Source organism: Saccopteryx leptura, chromosome 8 (assembly GCF_036850995.1).
Source record: "Saccopteryx leptura isolate mSacLep1 chromosome 8, mSacLep1_pri_phased_curated, whole genome shotgun sequence".
In the NCBI taxonomy this organism is placed as follows: Eukaryota; Metazoa; Chordata; class Mammalia; order Chiroptera; family Emballonuridae; genus Saccopteryx; species Saccopteryx leptura.
In genome coordinates, this window is record NC_089510.1 from 70,302,012 (window position 1) to 70,318,785 (window position 16,774).

At 48.2% G+C, this 16,774-nt stretch overlaps 2 pseudogenes; both read left to right on the forward strand.

The window, feature by feature from the left end:
* Nucleotides 1-5,792: 5,792 nt before the first annotated feature.
* On the forward strand, nt 5,793-7,081 carry LOC136379546 (adipose-secreted signaling protein pseudogene; annotated as a pseudogene).
* A 757-nt stretch (nt 7,082-7,838) lies between these two features.
* LOC136379547 (large ribosomal subunit protein eL36-like) lies at nt 7,839-10,355 on the forward strand (annotated as a pseudogene).
* Nucleotides 10,356-16,774: the final 6,419 nt, after the last annotated feature.

The window sequence follows — 16,774 nt, forward strand, 5'->3', positions numbered from 1 at the left end:
CTCCTCCGCCATTCACCTCCGTTAGCTGCACTCGTCTGTCTCCAAGGTAAGAATACAGTACTAAATAACACCTTTTTCTTTTATTTCATATATTTTGTTATGCATTGGTAAAGTATACATGTGTATTTCTTAATTAAAAACATCTTTTTTCATAACTTAGGATGATTTGGGGATGTTTCACAGGGCTGGAACGGATTAAATCTATTTCAGTTATTTTAAGTGGGAGAAATTTGTTTGATGTACGAGTTGACTGACTTACGAGCTCGGTTACAGAATGAATTAAACTCATATCTCAAGGTACCACTGTGTGGGGAGGAAAGAACACCCAGAGGACATGTGGGTGGGAGTGGCTGGCGAGCATAAAGGAGGAGGAAGCAGCCAAGGGGGTATTGCATTATTATTATTATTATTATTATTATTATTAGTGTGTGTGACAGAGACAGAGAGAGGGACAGATAGGGACAGACAGAGAGTAAGGGAGAGAGATGAGAAGCATCAATTCTTTGTTGCAGCACCTTAGTTGTTCATTGATTGCTTTCTCATATGTGCCTTGAATGGGGGACTTCAGCTGAGCCAGTGACCCCTTGCTCAATTCAGCATCTTTGGGCTCAAACTGGTGAGCTTTGCTCAAACCAGATAAGCCTGCACTCAAGTTGGCGACCTTCGGGTTCAAACCTGGGTCTTCTGTGCCCTAGTCCAACGCTCTATCCACTGCGCCATTGCCTAGTCAGGTGGATGTTGCATTATTTTAATGGGCAATGCTGTTAGCCGAAATGCCTTTTCAGAGATGTGAAACACAGTAGGTCCTTCTACAGCGATGATACTGGGGTGCAGCATGAGGAACCCCTCTGCCAGCTCACCAGTGAGAGGAGCTTTCTGCAGCCCCAGATGGACATGAGGATGACAGCTGTCCACCCACTAGGGTTGCCGTACTTGGCACTTCCTACACATTCTTGTCATTCTTGTTACTGCATTCAGTCTTCACTGCACCCTTCCAGGCGGGAATGACCGTGGGATGTAAAGAAGTTGGGTCACTTGCCAAGATCCAGTGGTCAGCAGGGAGTGAGGTCAGCATTCCTCCCCATCTCTCTTGCAGCCAAGGCCTTGCATGAACATCCACCAGTTTTAGAAACACACAGCCTGGCCCTGGATAGTTGGCTTAGTGGCTAGAGTGTCAGCCAGCATATATACATCCTGGTTTGATTTCCAGTCAGTGCACACAAGAGAAGTGACCATCTGCTTTTCTCCCCATCCATCTCCTCCTTTTCTCCCTCTTCCCCTCCCACAGCCAGTGGCTGGATTGGTTCGGAGTCTCTCTGCTTTAGGTGCTAATAATAGCTTGATTGATTCCAGCATTGGACCTAGATGGGAGTTATGGGGTGCATCCAAGTTGGGGCTCATATGGGAGTCTATCACACTATCTCCCCTCCTGTCATTTGAAAGAAAGAAAGAAAGAAATGAGAGAGAGAGAGAGAGAGAGAGAGAAGGAAAGGAAGGGAAGGGAAGGAAGGAAAGGGAAGGGAAGGGAAGGAAAGGAAAGGAAAGGAAAGGAAAGGAAAGGAAAGGAAAGGAAAGGAAAGGAAAGGAAAGGAAAGGAAAGGAAAGGAAAGGAAGAAAGGAAGAAGAGAGACAGGAAGAAAGAAAGAAAGAAAAAGAAAGAAAGAAAGAAAGAAAGAAAGAAAGAAAGAAAGAAAGAGAAAAAGGAAAGGAAGGAAGGAAAAGAAAAAAGAAAGAGAGAGAGAAAGGAAAGGAAAAGAAAGAAAAGAAAAGAAGAAAGAATTAAAGGAAGAAATAGAGGCAGAAAGAAAGAAAGGAAGAAGAGAGGCAGGAAGAAAGGAATAGAAAGAAAGAAAGAAAGAAGAAAAGAAAGGAAAGAAGGAAGGAAGGAAGGAAGGAAGGAAGGAAGGAAGGAAGGAAGGAAGGGAAGGAAGGAAGGAAGGAAGGAAGGAAGGAAGGGAGGGAGGGAGGGAGGGAGGGAGGGAGGGAGGGAGGGAGGAAGGAAGGAAGGAAGGAAGGAAGGAAGGAAGGAAGGAAGGAAGGAAGGAAGGAAGGAAGGAAAAGAAAACACACAGCCCGTGGTGTCTGAAGTCATAGGAGAGACCCTGAACAGGCTCTGGAGAAAACCTGCCACCTAACAGAATTCAGAAAGAGCAAGTTAATTTCCAGCCAAGCCTGGCTCTGTCTATGTGTTTCAGTTGTGATAGGTGTTAAGCTGATAAGCTATCAAACTTGGTTTTATGTTTATTCCTATGTTCTCTCAGTTCTAGGTTTTGGTTATCTCTTTCTGCGGTTAATAAAACTCACTCTATTTACTGAATTTTTCCCATAAGTCTGCTTCTCCCCATCCTTTCTCTGCCTTATCTATCCCTCCTATTTCTGACATGCAAATCACAACTCCTCTCATTTTTCAAGCCCATATCCTGATGCTATAATATTCTATTTCTAAGTTTTTGTAGTGCCCTACTGCTCTGTTAATCAAATTCCTATCTTCCTTCCTTTAAAGCAGCCACTGTCTTGTCTACCTACTGTCTTCATTTTAGTTGTTACCATCATCAATGTTCTCTGTTTATTTCCAACCTATTTCAAAATCTTTGTGTAAATCTTTAATTTCTCCCAATTAAAGTAACAATAATTTGTTCTGAACCATGAAGTCTTCTCCTTTTTTTCTCCTTTGGGGGCTTTTTTGGGAAAACAGGTCACTTTAGAAATCCTCCCAGATGAGCAAAGGAGACTTCAGACTGCTGCTCCTTTCCCTGGGTGGTGTGTGCACGTGGGCACCAGGGCAGGCATTCTGGGCCACCCTATCGGTCCCTACCTCTCATCCTTACCCTCTCCCCTTCTCCCAGCAAAAGCCTCACATCCTCAAACCAATTTCCTGACTCCTTCTGAGAATGGTTATTTATGTGGGATTTGTCTGTATATAAGACAATGTGAAGTTTTTGTTTGTGGGTACGTCACTCTATAGTTTGGGGGTAGGGGTATAGCTCTATGTGCCTTTTTTTTTACTTATGTCATGGCAATATTTATTATATTATATTATTATAACTGATACAAATTTACTTTACAACATTCAGGTGGAAATAATTTCTTTTTTCTGCTAAAATTAGCATTTTACATAATTTTTACTTTTTAAATTTTTATTGATTTTAATTTATTGTGTTTACATAGATTCAAGTGTCCCCCCTATGTATCTCTGCCCCCACCTTGTGTTCCCCTCAACATCCCCCTGGCCCCTTTCCCCCCAACGCCTTCCCCCCTTCCCTCTTCGATTTGCATTCCTGCTCTCTATAACACTGTGTCATGAATATATAATTTTATTAATCTCTTTCCCTTCTCTGATCCCTTCCTCTCATCCCCTTTCCCTCTGGTTCTATGTGCTTTTTCAATGCAAGTCTGACTTGGGGACTCAGAAGAAATATAAACTTGTGTGACCATGTGCACATACATAGTATCTAATATACATAACTGCTTCTGCTCAGGACTTAAATTGGAGTGGGCAGAGCAAAGGAACAGATATATTTGTTCTTTACTAATAATGAATCAGCTTATTTATAGATTAATGTCAATGGGTTTTTAACAAATTACCCATTATAAATTATTACTCTCTGTGGTTTGATGGGCAAAGAGTATTTTATACTGAGGCAACCCTCCTTGCAAACCTGTATATTTGTACTGGGACCAAATAATATGAATACTAAGTCATGAGATCTATAGAAGAAATAGAAGGATTGAATGCAATCATAGAGAGAAAGAAAAGAAAGCATTCATAGATTTATAAAGTTTTCATTTTGCTTTCTAATAACTGAAGGGTAGCTTTTCCAGGAGTTGGAGGGGGGCTGGTGAGAAAGAGACATCAGTTAATAAATTTATCTAGATAAATTTCCTCTAAGACATACTCACTGGTTACCACATTTTATTCTTTTCTCCTCTCCCTGTTTTCTCTCCCTCTCTCTCTCTGCCATTTCTGTCTCTCCTTCTTTCTTTCCACCATTATCCCTGAGATCAGCATTTACCACTTCAGATCCCCCTCCCTGGACGTACCAGTTCTCTTTCTGGGGCAAATCCTGTATGTACACTGTCGGAAGCTGATCCACAACTGCTGGCTGACAAGGTCACAGCAGGAAAAGATCCACAACTGCTGATTGACAAAGTCACAGCAGAGAAGACCAACAGCTGCTGGTTGACAAAGTCACAGCAGTGAAGATCAGTGGCTGCTGGTTGACAAAGTCACAGCAGAGAAAAGGCACAACGATACTTCCCCCTTTGACCTTTTGAATTAATTTGGCCTTTTATCCCCCATTTTCTGGGTGTGTGCTATCATTTATGGCACAGGGATAATAGCACCGTGCTTTCCCTGCAGATTCGTAGTAATTTCTTTGGAAATGAGACAGAGGGTGTGAGTTCCACAGAAAAGCCTGTAAGCCCCTTTGCCTGGGCTCATAGACATAAGAGGCTGGCTATGATATCCCTCGAAAAGGGTTAAGTTTGTAGGAGAATTCCTTCTTATTAATCATGTTAGAAAAAATAGATTGTGACTTATGAATAGGTAGGAAACAGTACTATACACAGAAGCACCTTTCAGCCTTCACTTAATTCATTACTTTACCTCCCTAGCCTTTTCATGTAGTAGAGTAGAGAAACTTTCCATTCTTCTTGCATACCTGACCTGCAGGTGGTGGAACACTCTGAGAAAAATAAAGTTAGAACTTAACTAGTGTATGAAATTAGTAAATAAATAAAATTTGACTAGACAATAGGACATTAGGTAAGGTAGAGTTACTAATCAGTACTGACCTTTTAGAAGTTTGTACCAATATTGTTATTGCTGTTCAAGTTATTATATAACTATACTTTGTATGACTTACCACCTGATTTATAGCTTATAGAAATGAATTAACTGTTACCTAGAAATATGTAACCAAAGTGAAACAAAAACAATGATTTATCAATGTATTCTGAATACCATGTGATTGTAACTTAGTGTGTGTGTATAAAAATAAAGCTAGACCAGCATTTGGCTGAGATGCCTGGCAGTAAATGCTAAAGAGAAAAAAAGAATTCGGTTCTCTCACTCGATTTGCGCCGACGCCGTCTCTTCCTGTGGGACCCCTGGATTCCCCCCTGGGCTGGACCCCGGCAGTACACAGTGGAGGGCAGCTTTGCCCCTTATCTAGTGAAGCAGTGCTATTTAGTACAATTGAGGTGGAGGGTTGGGAAAAGGATGTATCACAAAGAAAATGAGAACCAGCTCTGACAAAATGCAGGTGGTAGATAGTAAAGCCTAAGTGACTCCAAACTTCAGACAGTGAAGGAAATTCTTTGCTTTCTTGGGTGCTTCTCTCGGCCCTGTCCCACCTGCTCCCCTGCCCTCACCCCAGACGGGAGCTCCAGGAAGGGCAGGGCAGGAGCTCAGGGCCGGGACCGGACCTCAGCTGGAATTTATGGAGGTTAAGTGGTGAGCCTCAGTCTCGGTACTTCTGTTTCTTCTGCAAATTGGGGAGGTCATTTCTCCCTGATAGGTTGTTGTGAGACGTGAAGTTAATACAGATGTGAAGCATCTGCAGGTGCCTGCTGCACAGTAAACACACCCGTGTTAGTGACTGTTGCTAGAGTGGGCAAACGGAGCCGTTAGTTTCTTAGGTAGGCAAGACCAAAACTGACAAGAATCGTATTTAAAAGAGCAAGCAGGAGGCCGGCGGCTGTTGTGCGGGGCTTCCTCCTCGTGTTTGTTGTTGAGCTCCGCTGCCTCCGCGACAGCCCCCGCCCCACGTGGTCGTCCCGGCTCGCCCCGGGTGCGCTCCGCACGGCTCCTGCTGGCATCCCTGGAGCATGGGAGGCTGCCACGCTTGAGTGGCGGGGTCGCTCGGAGCTGCGTGTCTCACTCATGGCAGGGAGGCCGTCCGAGGCTGCAGCCAGCGAGGGCAACAGGCCCAGAGTCTGGAGTGTCCGCTTCGCAGCAGGCCATGATACAGAAGGTTCCCAGAGCCACGTCCACTTTGATGAGAAGTTGCACGACTCGGCTGTCATGGTCACCCAGGAGCGTGACCGCAGCTTTCTGGTAAAGCTGAAGATCCTGCATAGGTATGAGATTACCTTCACTCCGCCCTCGGTGCAACGGCTGAGCAAGGACGTCCGAGAGGCACCTGTCCCCAGCCTGCACCTCAAGCTTCTCAGCGTCATGCCTGTCCCTGAAGGTGACAGCGTCAAGTGTGAGTGCAGGGCGCACAAGGAAGGTGTCCTCAAGGAGGAGATGCTGCCGGCCTGTGGAGGTGGCACAGGCACCTGCGTGCGCGTGCTGGTGCAGGCCCGAGTCAGGGACGGCACCACGCACACCCATGCTGCCGGATGGTTTCAAGTGTGCGTGCTGGTGCAGGCCCGAGTCAGGGACGGCACCACGCACACCCATGCTGCCGGATGATGTCAAGTGCGCGTGCTGGTGCAGGCCCGAGGCATGGACGGCTCCACGCACACCCATGCTGCTGGATGGTTTCAAGTGTGCGTGCTGGTGCAGGCCCGAGTCAGGGACGGCACCACGCACACCTATGCTGCTGGATGGTGTCAGGTGCGCGTGCTGGTGCAGGCCCGAGTCAGGGACGGCACCACACACACCCATGCTGCCGGATGGTGTCAAGTGCGAGTGCTGGTGCAGGCACGAGTCGTGGACGGCACCACGCACACCCATGCTGCCGGATGGTGTCAAGTGTGCGTGCTGGTGCAGGCCCGAGGCGTGGACGGCACCACGCACACCCATGCTGCCGGATGGTGTCAAGTGCGAGTGCTGGTGCAGGCCCGAGTCAGGGACGGCACCACGCACACCCATGCTGCCGGATGGTGTCAAGTGCGCGTGCTGGTGCAGGCCCGAGTCAGGGACGGCACCACGCACACCCATGCTGCTGGATGGTGTCCAGTGCTGGGTGCCGAGCTAGAGGACGACTCGGAGCACAGAGACTGGCACAGCTTCGACCGAGGCCCACGCCCAGCCCACCTCGTGGGCTTCATCTCCACCTCATTTCCCCAATTGCTGCATGATAATTGTGGCTTTCCGATCCCTCCGCAGGGGGCGTGGAGCTGTTATGTCTAGGGGCCTCCAAGCTGGGGCCTGGCCCATGCTTCACTTTGCCTTTATTCATGCCTCTTCCCTGCCTCTCCTGCGTCATCCTCTTCCCACTTCCTCCTCTCCATGTGCCTCAGTCTCCTGCAGGAAGAAATGAGCCCCCAAGGAGGCTATCTGAGGAGGGGGAGGGGAAGGGGCAGGACCTGGGTGTTACCCACCCCACACTGAAAGCCATAGAGGCTCCAGCCAGGGCCTGGGAGAGGAGGGAGCCTGCTCTGTGATGCCATCACCCCCATTACCGCTGCTGCTATCTCATTAAGCCACTTCTCTTCCCCACTGCTGTCCATGTTGAGTAGGAAGTAGGTGCAGTTCCTAGCCCCTTCCCCCAGGTGTGTGTTACTTGGTTTTTAAACTGGTTGGGATAAAACCCTAAAGAAATAAAATTTTCAGTAAAAAATAAATAAATAAATAAATAAATAAATAAATAAATAAATAAATAAATAAATAAATAAATAAGCAAGCGGCCTTGTCAAACCAAACAACTGTGTTCTAGAATGAATACAAGGCTAGTTGGTCCTCACCCCCCCCCCCCATAGGCAGGATTAGCCGCCATCAGGACCCCGGGACTCCAGTGCGGCCTCGGGGAGGTGGCTGCACCCGGAGGGAGCGCCGGCCGCGGTGAGGCGGGGACTCGAGTCCCCGGAGGCCGCGCTTTCCCAGCGGGACTCACCGCTTACCCCTTCTCCTCACCTGGTCTTAGCCACGGTCTGAGCTCCCATGCCCCATGGCGGTGGGCCTCAACAAAGGCCACACGGTGTCCAAAACATAAGCAAGCCGAGGCACAGCCGCCACTGCAGGCGCCTCACCACGCTCACCAAGTTCACGCGAAACACGATTCTAGAAGTGTGTGGCTTTGCCCCGTATGAGCAGCGCGCCATGGAGCTGCTCCAGGTCGCTAAGGGCGAGAGGGCCCTGGAAGGCAAGAAAAGTGGGGACGCACATCCTAGTGGAGAGCAAGGAGTGAGGATCTGAGCAACGTCCTTGCAGCCATGAGGAAGGCATCAGTTAAGGAGAGACCCCCATCCCCTCTGCGTGAAATAAACTTTTTCGGGGGGGGGGGGGCGAAGGCTGCGCTTAGAAGAGCAAACGTTGAACTTTTAGGAGGCTTAATTTACTTTATAATTCAGCTTTTTTATTTGCTTCAAAATCTGCATAATCAAACTAGTTATTAGGAAATTCTAATGATTTTTAGCATAATGACTTTAAAATATAATACTTCTCTATAATCCCCAACTGCCGGTTTCCTTAGCAAGGACTCAGAACTTGTCTTTGCCTGTTAGTCCATTCAGCATTTCTGCCTTTACTTTTCCATACCAGTGAACAGAAATCCACCCCCAGGTGTAACTTGTGAAAAGAGGTAAGCAGTTTATATTGCTGGGATCTTGCTGCTGAACTCACACAGTATCTCTAAAGTGGCCGACAGTGAGAAATGGTAATATAACCCAAGTTTCCTCTTTCCACATCCATGCCAAATTGGAATTTAAAGTCTTTAGACTTACACTGAATCAAGAACTGATCTATTCTTTGTGGAGAGGTAACTCCAGATGGCCCCCCGATCATGGGGTAAGTTAGAATTTGATAGCTAAAGTCATAGCCACAAAACACAGGAAGATAGTTACTGAGTAGAATTTTGTCTTTTCTAGAAGTCATACTAATTGAAATTCCCTCAAATTTGAATTAATAAGTCACATAATATACAAAGAGAATACTTAGTTTTCCACACACACAAAAATGAGTTATAAATTCAACTTCAGGCTGTTGCATACTCCAGAGGCAGATAGGATGACGGAGTACTGCTGAGCAGTTACCTTTTATGCTTTTCAGTACCAGTTGTTACAGCGGATTTACTGAGATAATCTACCAAGTTGAAACTACAAGCTTCCCAGTAAATTGTGAATGATTTGTGATTTCTTTTAACATGTCCATTTGACCACTGGACTGGGTTGAGCAGGGGTGTATTTGTTTAATGGGGAATAATAGATCACCAGAATAAGCTAGGAAAAACATTTCAAAAATGTGGAAATTGATATAACTAGCATAAAGGATTTCCAAGTAATTTTCTGTCTTTGCCATCCCAGGACAAGAGCCAAGGATTATCCTACCATGGAACTTGAAAGATTAAAAGTTAAAGGTACAATGTAGGAAAATAGATTTATATTGTGGCTTCCAAAACATTCTCACCAGTTTATCTTCATAGCTTTTAAACCTGCCAAGTTCATCTTTAATAAATTATTTCCAGTGTATTCTGAACATTAGATTTTTTAAACAAGAGCACAATTCCTATGAAACTATTTGACTAGAATAAGGGAACTAAAATTTGAGTATATTTCTATAGAGAAGATATAGGGACTTCAGAGGGTCCGTTTTCATTATATACTTTATTTCCCCAATAAGAAGGAACCTGCAGTTAGAATGAAATAACTAAATGACTTAGTTTTTTTTCCCTGGTAGTCCTAGTTCTAGTCGTCTAGTCTTCAGTTTGGATTTCATCACCTATTTATATGGAACTCCGAGGCCTGTTTTTGTTTCGGCCATGCTCAGGTCAGATGATCCCTTTAAAGTAGGAACCTTGGATCCCTCTACTGGTGGTTTCTTCGAATTTCATGTCTCCACTCATTGGTTCCTGGAATCCTTTAGTGGGCTGCGTTCAGAATTGTTTTTAAGTGCAAGTATGTATTGGATGTAGTGCCGTAAGTGCAAGTGCTGTTTGGTGAAACCTTGTTTCCAGAATATATAGTTGAATGCAGAATCAGGACTATTTGCCAGTCTGAAGCAGTCAGTCCTAGTGGGCTACATGGAGCCAGCCACAGGATTAGGGTGAGGCCAGTGAGGCAGGACTGAGTAAATGCAGGTTGGATCCTGTTTCTATTGAAATTCTGATATTTTGTTCATCGTGAATTTTTGCATTAATTTTTATTTCTAAAAGGAGCTTTGCATTCAAATATGATCTATTTTCATTAATGTATTTTCTTGTATCCCCTTAAATGTTGTGCCCCTTATAAGCACCTCACTTGCCTCTCCCCAGTCCTGGCCCTGACCTGCAGTGTGTCCTGGCCCTGACCTGCAGTGTGTCCTGGCCCTGACCTGCAGTGTCCTGGCCCTGACCTGCAGTGTGTCTGGCCCTGACCTGCAGTGTGTCCGCCCTGACCTGCAGTGTGTCCGCCCTGACCTGCAGTGTGTCCGCCCTGACCTGCAGTGTGTCCTGGCCCTGACCTGCAGTGTGTCTGGCCCTGACCTGTAGTGTGTCTGGCCCTGACCTGCAGTGTGTCCTGGCCCTGACCTGCAGTGTGTCCGTCCTGACCTGCAGTGTGTCCGCCCTGACCTGCAGTGTGTCTGGCCCTGACCTGCAGTGTGTCCTGGCCCTGACCTGCAGTGTCCTGGCCCTGACCTGTAGTGTGTCTGGCCCTGACCTGCAGTGTGTCCTGGCCCTGACCTGCAGTGTGTCCGCCCTGACCTGCAGTGTGTCCTGGCCCTGACCTGCAGTGTCCTGGCCCTGACCTGCAGTGTCCTGGCCCTGACCTGCAGTGTGTCCTGGCCCTGACCTGCAGTGTGTCTGGCCCTGACCTGCAGTGTGTCCTGGCCCTGACCTGCAGTGTGTCCGCCCTGACCTGCAGTGTGTCCTGGCCCTGACCTGCAGTGTGTCCTGGCCCTGACCTGCAGTGTGTCTGGCCCTGACCTGCAGTGTGTCCTGGCCCTGACCTGCAGTGTGTCCTGGCCCTGACCTGCAGTGTGTCTGGCCCTGACCTGCAGTGTGTCCTGGCCCTGACCTGCAGTGTGTCCTGGTCCTGACCTGCAGTGTGTCCTGGCCCTGACCTGCAGTGTGTCCTGGCCCTGACCTGCAGTGTGTCTGGCCCTGACCTGTAGTATGTCTGGCCCTGACCTGCAGTGTGTCTGGCCCTGACCTGCAGTGTGTCTGGCCCTGACCTGCAGTGTGTCCTGGCCCTGACCTGCAGTGTGTCCTGGCCCTGACCTGCAGTGTGTCCGCCCTGACCTGCAGTGTGTCCTGGCCCTGACCTGCAGTGTGTCCGCCCTGACCTGCAGTGTGTCCGCCCTGACCTGCAGTGTGTCCTGGCCCTGACCTGCAGTGTGTCCTGGCCCTGACCTGCAGTGTGTCCTGGCCCTGACCTGCAGTGTGTCTGGCCTTGACCTGCAGTGTGTCCGCCCTGACCTGCAGTGTGTCCGTCCTGACCTGCAATGTGCCTTAGGAAATGGAGAGGGTTGGCGAGCCTAGGAAATTTGTGACCCACAGGGGGTGAGAAGCTGACCTGTGATGTCCTCTCCTTTCTCTATGAGGCAGGAGGTAGACGCATCAGCTAAGGGTGGGGAGGACAGGTCCCAGGAGGGGAAGACAGCATGGCTGGTGAAGAGACTGGGGAGGGAGAAGGTCCAGGACAAATGAGGGACAGTCACAGCATGCAGTGCCCTGCCCACAGAGAGATGCTGCCGTGCGCAGTGTGCTGCCTGCCCTGCGGGTCACTCGCTCCTCAGCAGCCTGGCGGGAGCTGTGGGAGCAGAGAAGACGGGGAGACTGAGGCAGGGGCTGCTGGGAGCGAAGGACAGGAACCGAGGAGAGGAGGGCAAAGGTGCCCGATGACTCCTCCCTTGAGTCAGGAAGGGGGTAGGAAGAAAGGTCGGGTGCGGTGACAGGGTAGGGGGCAGGCAGGGGTGGACGGAGGAGTCTAGAAACATACACAGAGCTTGTGGTTGAAGAGTGAGTATGTGAAGAGTATGTGTACTAGAATTTAGAATTAGAAGAAACGAAGTTCCAAGTGCAACTACATAAAGGATTTCTTGCCCATAAGCTGTCCTGTGTGTAGCAGGAAAGAAATGTGAACACAATGGTGGATTCATTATATCTCATAAAATAAAGTTTCTTAAACTTCTGCGTGTTTTCTTTCTGCTTAGAGTGTTGTAAAGTACCTGTACCTCACTTTCACGAGTTTACGTAGAGACATCAAGTCCAGATGAATTTTTTTTTTTTGTATTTTTCTGAAGCTGGAAACGGAGAGAGACAGTTAGACAGACTCCCGCATGCACCCGACCGGGATCCACCCGGCACGCCCACCAGGGGCGACGCTCTGCCGCGACCAGAGCCACTCTAGCGCCTGGGGCAGAGGCCAAGGAGCCATCCCCAGTGCCCAGGCCATCTTTGCTCCAATGGAGCCTTGGCTGCGGGAGGGGAAGAGAGAGACAGAGAGGAAGGAGGGGGGGTGGAGAAGCAAATGGGCACTTCTCCTATGTGCCCTGGCCGGGAATCGAACCCGGGTCCCCCACACGCCAGGCCGACGCTCTATTGCTGAGCCAACCGGCCAGGGCCCAGATGAATTTTGAAGGGTTTTATTAAAAAGATGAGATTTATTGGGGAGAAGACAAGATGGTGCTGGAATAAGCGGACGTACCAACATCTACCTCCCAGAACCAAAGTGGATTACAAACTAATTTTAAGAACTATCATCTGGAAAAACCAACTTTGGACTAAACTAAGAGGACTCTTCAACCAAGGAACACTGAAGAAGCCACACCGAGACTGCTTAGTGTATCCCAAGGTTCTCTTGACCAAGCCACAGTCGCAGAGCTCCAGGGAAAAGCAACATGGTCTCATCTCTCCAGGCAGAGGAGAACAGAAGCTCCATCTCCACACCTGCTGCAGATGGCTTTTCCAGTCTACCTGAATCATTACCAGCTAGAAGCAGCAGTCATTGGGACTTGGACATGAGCTGCAAAGTATAGAATTGTGACAACAATTCCAGTGCCATGCAGACTTTTCCTGGATGTGGACTTCTCCTGGACTCCTACTCCTTGTGACAGCTCCTAACAGACTCAACTGGGGTTAGGTTGCATTTTTCAGGGATTTGGCATGGTGTTGGGGCCAACTTGGACTTGGTGAACGTGTTAAGGACACTACTCTTTTATGGATTCTTGCTGTATTGGCCAAGAGTTTGCTTAAAGGCTTTAATCACAGTAAAAAAAAAAATAGAAGACTAGATAAAGAATATGTGGCACATATACACCATGGTATACTATTCAGCGATAAGAAATGATGACATCGGATCACTTACAACAAAATGGTGGGATCTTGATAACATTATACAGAGTGAAATAAGTAAATCAGAAAAAAATAAGAACTGCAGGATTTCATACATTGGTGGGACATAAAAATGAGACTAAGAGACATGGACAAGAGTGTGGTGGTTACGGGGGGTGTGGGGAGGGAAGGAGGGAGAGGGGGAGGGGGAGGGGGAGAGGCACAAAGAAAACTAGATAGAAGGTGACGGAGGACAATCTCTCTTTGGGTGATGGGTATGCAACAGAATTGAATGACAAGATAACTTGGACATGTTTTCTTTGAATATATGTACCCTGATTTATTGATGTCACTCCATTAAAATAAAATTTTATTTATAAAAAAAAAGAGGTGGCCCTGGCCAGTTGGCTCAGCGGTAGAGTGTCGGCCTGGCGTGCGGGGGACCCGGGTTCGATTCCCGGCCAGGGCACATAGGAGAAGCGCCCATTTGCTTCTCCACCCTGCCCCCCTCCTTCCTCTCTGTCTCTCTCTTCCCTTCCCGCAGCCAAGGCTCCATTGGAGCAAAGATGGCCCGGGCACTGGGGATGGCTCCTTGGCCTCTGCCCCAGGTGCTAGAGAGGCTCTGGTCGCGGCAGAGCGATGCCCCAGAGCATCGCCCCCTGGTGGGCAGAGCGGCGCCCCTGGTGGGCGTGCCGGGTGGATCCTGGTCGGGCGCATGCGGGAGTCTGTCTGACTGTCTCTCCCCGTTTCCAGCTTCAGAAAAAAAAAAAAAAAAAGAGGAGATTTATTAAATATGCCAGCTGCATATGACTGACATGGGACATTGCAGACCCAAATTGTGCACTCCCAATACATTTCAGAGGCTGGTTATATACCCTTGATCACACACAGGCTGGGGGGAGCATGACATCACGACACAAGCTTACAACATTAGTTTAGGGGATTCATAAGAACATTAACACTTTTAAGGTAATACAATCAAAGACATTTACAAATTTTTTAGTGTCTATCTCCCCTCCTTTGCCTAGAGGTGTGTTACTCTCAGGATTCTGGGAAGGGATAAGAAGCCAAAATCAATGTAGGGTGGTATGTAAATTCTGTCTCTTATTGTAAGAGAAAAGAAGTTCCTCAGACAACCTTTATTCTATAGTCAAAACTAAATGATCCATTGTCCTTGTAAGTCAGGAAGCTTCTACATTCTTCTCCCTCCCCTCCCCTAAGGAAAGGACTGGAGAGGAAGCCTGACCTTCCCTCCTAAAATATCAATATTAATTTTGCAGCTTTTTGGTACCTTACCACAGGAGCGCCCACCCATCTTCGGTCCTCCGTGGTTACCTGCTGGGCTTCTCTACCTGCTGTGTCTCCAGCACCTCCCACTCGGCCCAAGTCTAAACCATTCATGTCCCCCTCACTCAAACTCCGGAAACCAGTTTTCCCTCCTCCGTCAGCCATGCTTGAAACTAGATCCCCCCCCCCCCTCCTCCTTAACCCCATCCCAGATCACTCATCAGGCACTGCTGGGCTCTTGTTTTTCTTAGAGGGTCTTTCTTATCCCTTCCTTCCCTCCCCACTGCCCTCACCTCATCCTGACCAGGCCCTCACCTCATCCTGCGTCTACACGAGGCCCTGAAGGAACCATGTCCTGATCTCCACCCACCCTGCACCCCCCCTGCAGCAGTCCCCTTTGCATAAAGCTTAGTTCATGCTGACAAGGTAGTTATCATTAAAAACAAAAACACAACCTTCTGTGACTTCCTGCTGTCCCGGCAGCTCTCCCTGGCTCCTCTGTCTTATGTTCAAGGTTCTCCATAGTGGCCCCAACAGCCCTGCTTTCAAACACGGGCCTGGTCCTCACACACTGCCCATACTGCCGTTCTTGCCTTTCTTGCCTGGAAGAGCTTGCCTGTCTTCCTGCAGCCACCCAGATCCTGCTCATGCTCAGGTCCTCCTGGTCCAGCGGCCGCTGGTCTCTACTCCTAGGGACACGCATTGTGCCTGGAGCCGGTACTGCCCAAATCGGCGCTGACACGCAGTCTGTACCTTCTGTGCCGTGTCGTCGCCCATGGGAACTGCTTTCATGTGGGCGCATGAGTCTTGTCTCAAGCGGACTGTAGCTGCTTTCAGACGGGAGACTATAAGATATCACTTCATGACTCCCACCAAGCCTGGCGCAACTATTTCCATAGTGCCTGCTCAGGTTCTTGTAGGATCCATTGAAACGGTGGACACTGAGGTTGTTCAACTTGAACTTAAAAAGCAGGCATTACCATCTTGACTAGAACTTCAAGGTTTATAGCAGGTTTGATGATAATTTAGGGTCACAGAAATAGACTCAACCAAGAAATGAGTTGACGGTGTGGGTGAAGTAAGTGGACAAACACCCGGGGTCTTTAAGGAAAACGGGGAACCTCTGTGCACTAACCCGTTTTGTTTTTCAGAAAAATTTAAAGAGCTCCCTTTGGAAGAAATATTATTGAGTAACTGAGGGGCACAGCTCTCAGACTGAAGTATTTGGGGTGGGGTCTGCCACCTTCTTTTCTGATGTTCCTACTTCTTTCTTCTGACTACTTTTATCTTTCAGGGAAGAGAATATTAAGGATAGCTGTTCTTTCTCAGTCCCAGCAGAAGCAAACCCAAGTTATTTTCCAAGTATTTGCATATTTTCCCTTAAGCAGTTCTTTGTCCTGCTCTCCCCTACAGTCTTTTCTGTTTCCTATTTTCAACAGGCTCTGAGCCATTGCCATTTCTATATCCCCTCATTAACAATACTCCGATATGCACCTCCAATTTGCAGATGAAGTCACCACCTCAGAGTGCAGTGAGGGTTGCCCGAGGTTACACAATAAATCTGGCCCCAAATGGGGGTAGCCCTGGAGATTCCAGCCTGTTGACTGGTCACCGCCCTAGCTGGAGCTCGGGCACACAAAGGAAGCTGCACCCACAGCATTCTGTCAGACGAGCTGAGCTTTGCGAGTATTGCTGGGATTGCCTTGTTCTGCAGGGCCCAGCGTTTTCCTTCTCGGAGTCTGGCAGGTCTGTGGGCTGGTCCCAGTCCCCGCCCCTGCCCCTGGACCAGGGAAACCAGAAGATGTGCTTTGGAGAAGCTGTAAGACTGCAAATCAGAAGAGTGGGTGTTGATTGCATGTGTGTGGACTCGTTAGCAAAGCCAGAGTTGGGGCAACCTTGTTTAGTTGTAGTTAATGAATTTAAATCCAGAGGTGCTTTTGCTTCTGGTTGGGAGAGGCTGCCTAGCTCCTATGTTCAATGTGGAGGCATTCAGGTGTTCTTTTGTTATAGCAGAGAAACTGGGTGCTATAAAAGAGTAATACCTTTCCCAAATCTTCCCCTCATTTGATCAGCACTGTCCCTAGAGTTTAGTTCTGACTGATGTACTGTAAATGGTGGGTAAACAATTCAAGTTGCTGTGGATGGACGGTTTTGGTTTTAAAACTTCCAAACTACACTAAACTGAGGAGGGTGACCCTTTGCAACCACACCTGAGTTTTATTTAATGAGATGGGTTTTGGATAGGCCCTAAGGATGGAGGATGGCTGCCAGGGGAAATGACCATGTTATTAGAGAGTTGGAACTTTCAGCCCCATCTCTTGATATATCTATGGATGAGAGGATGACTA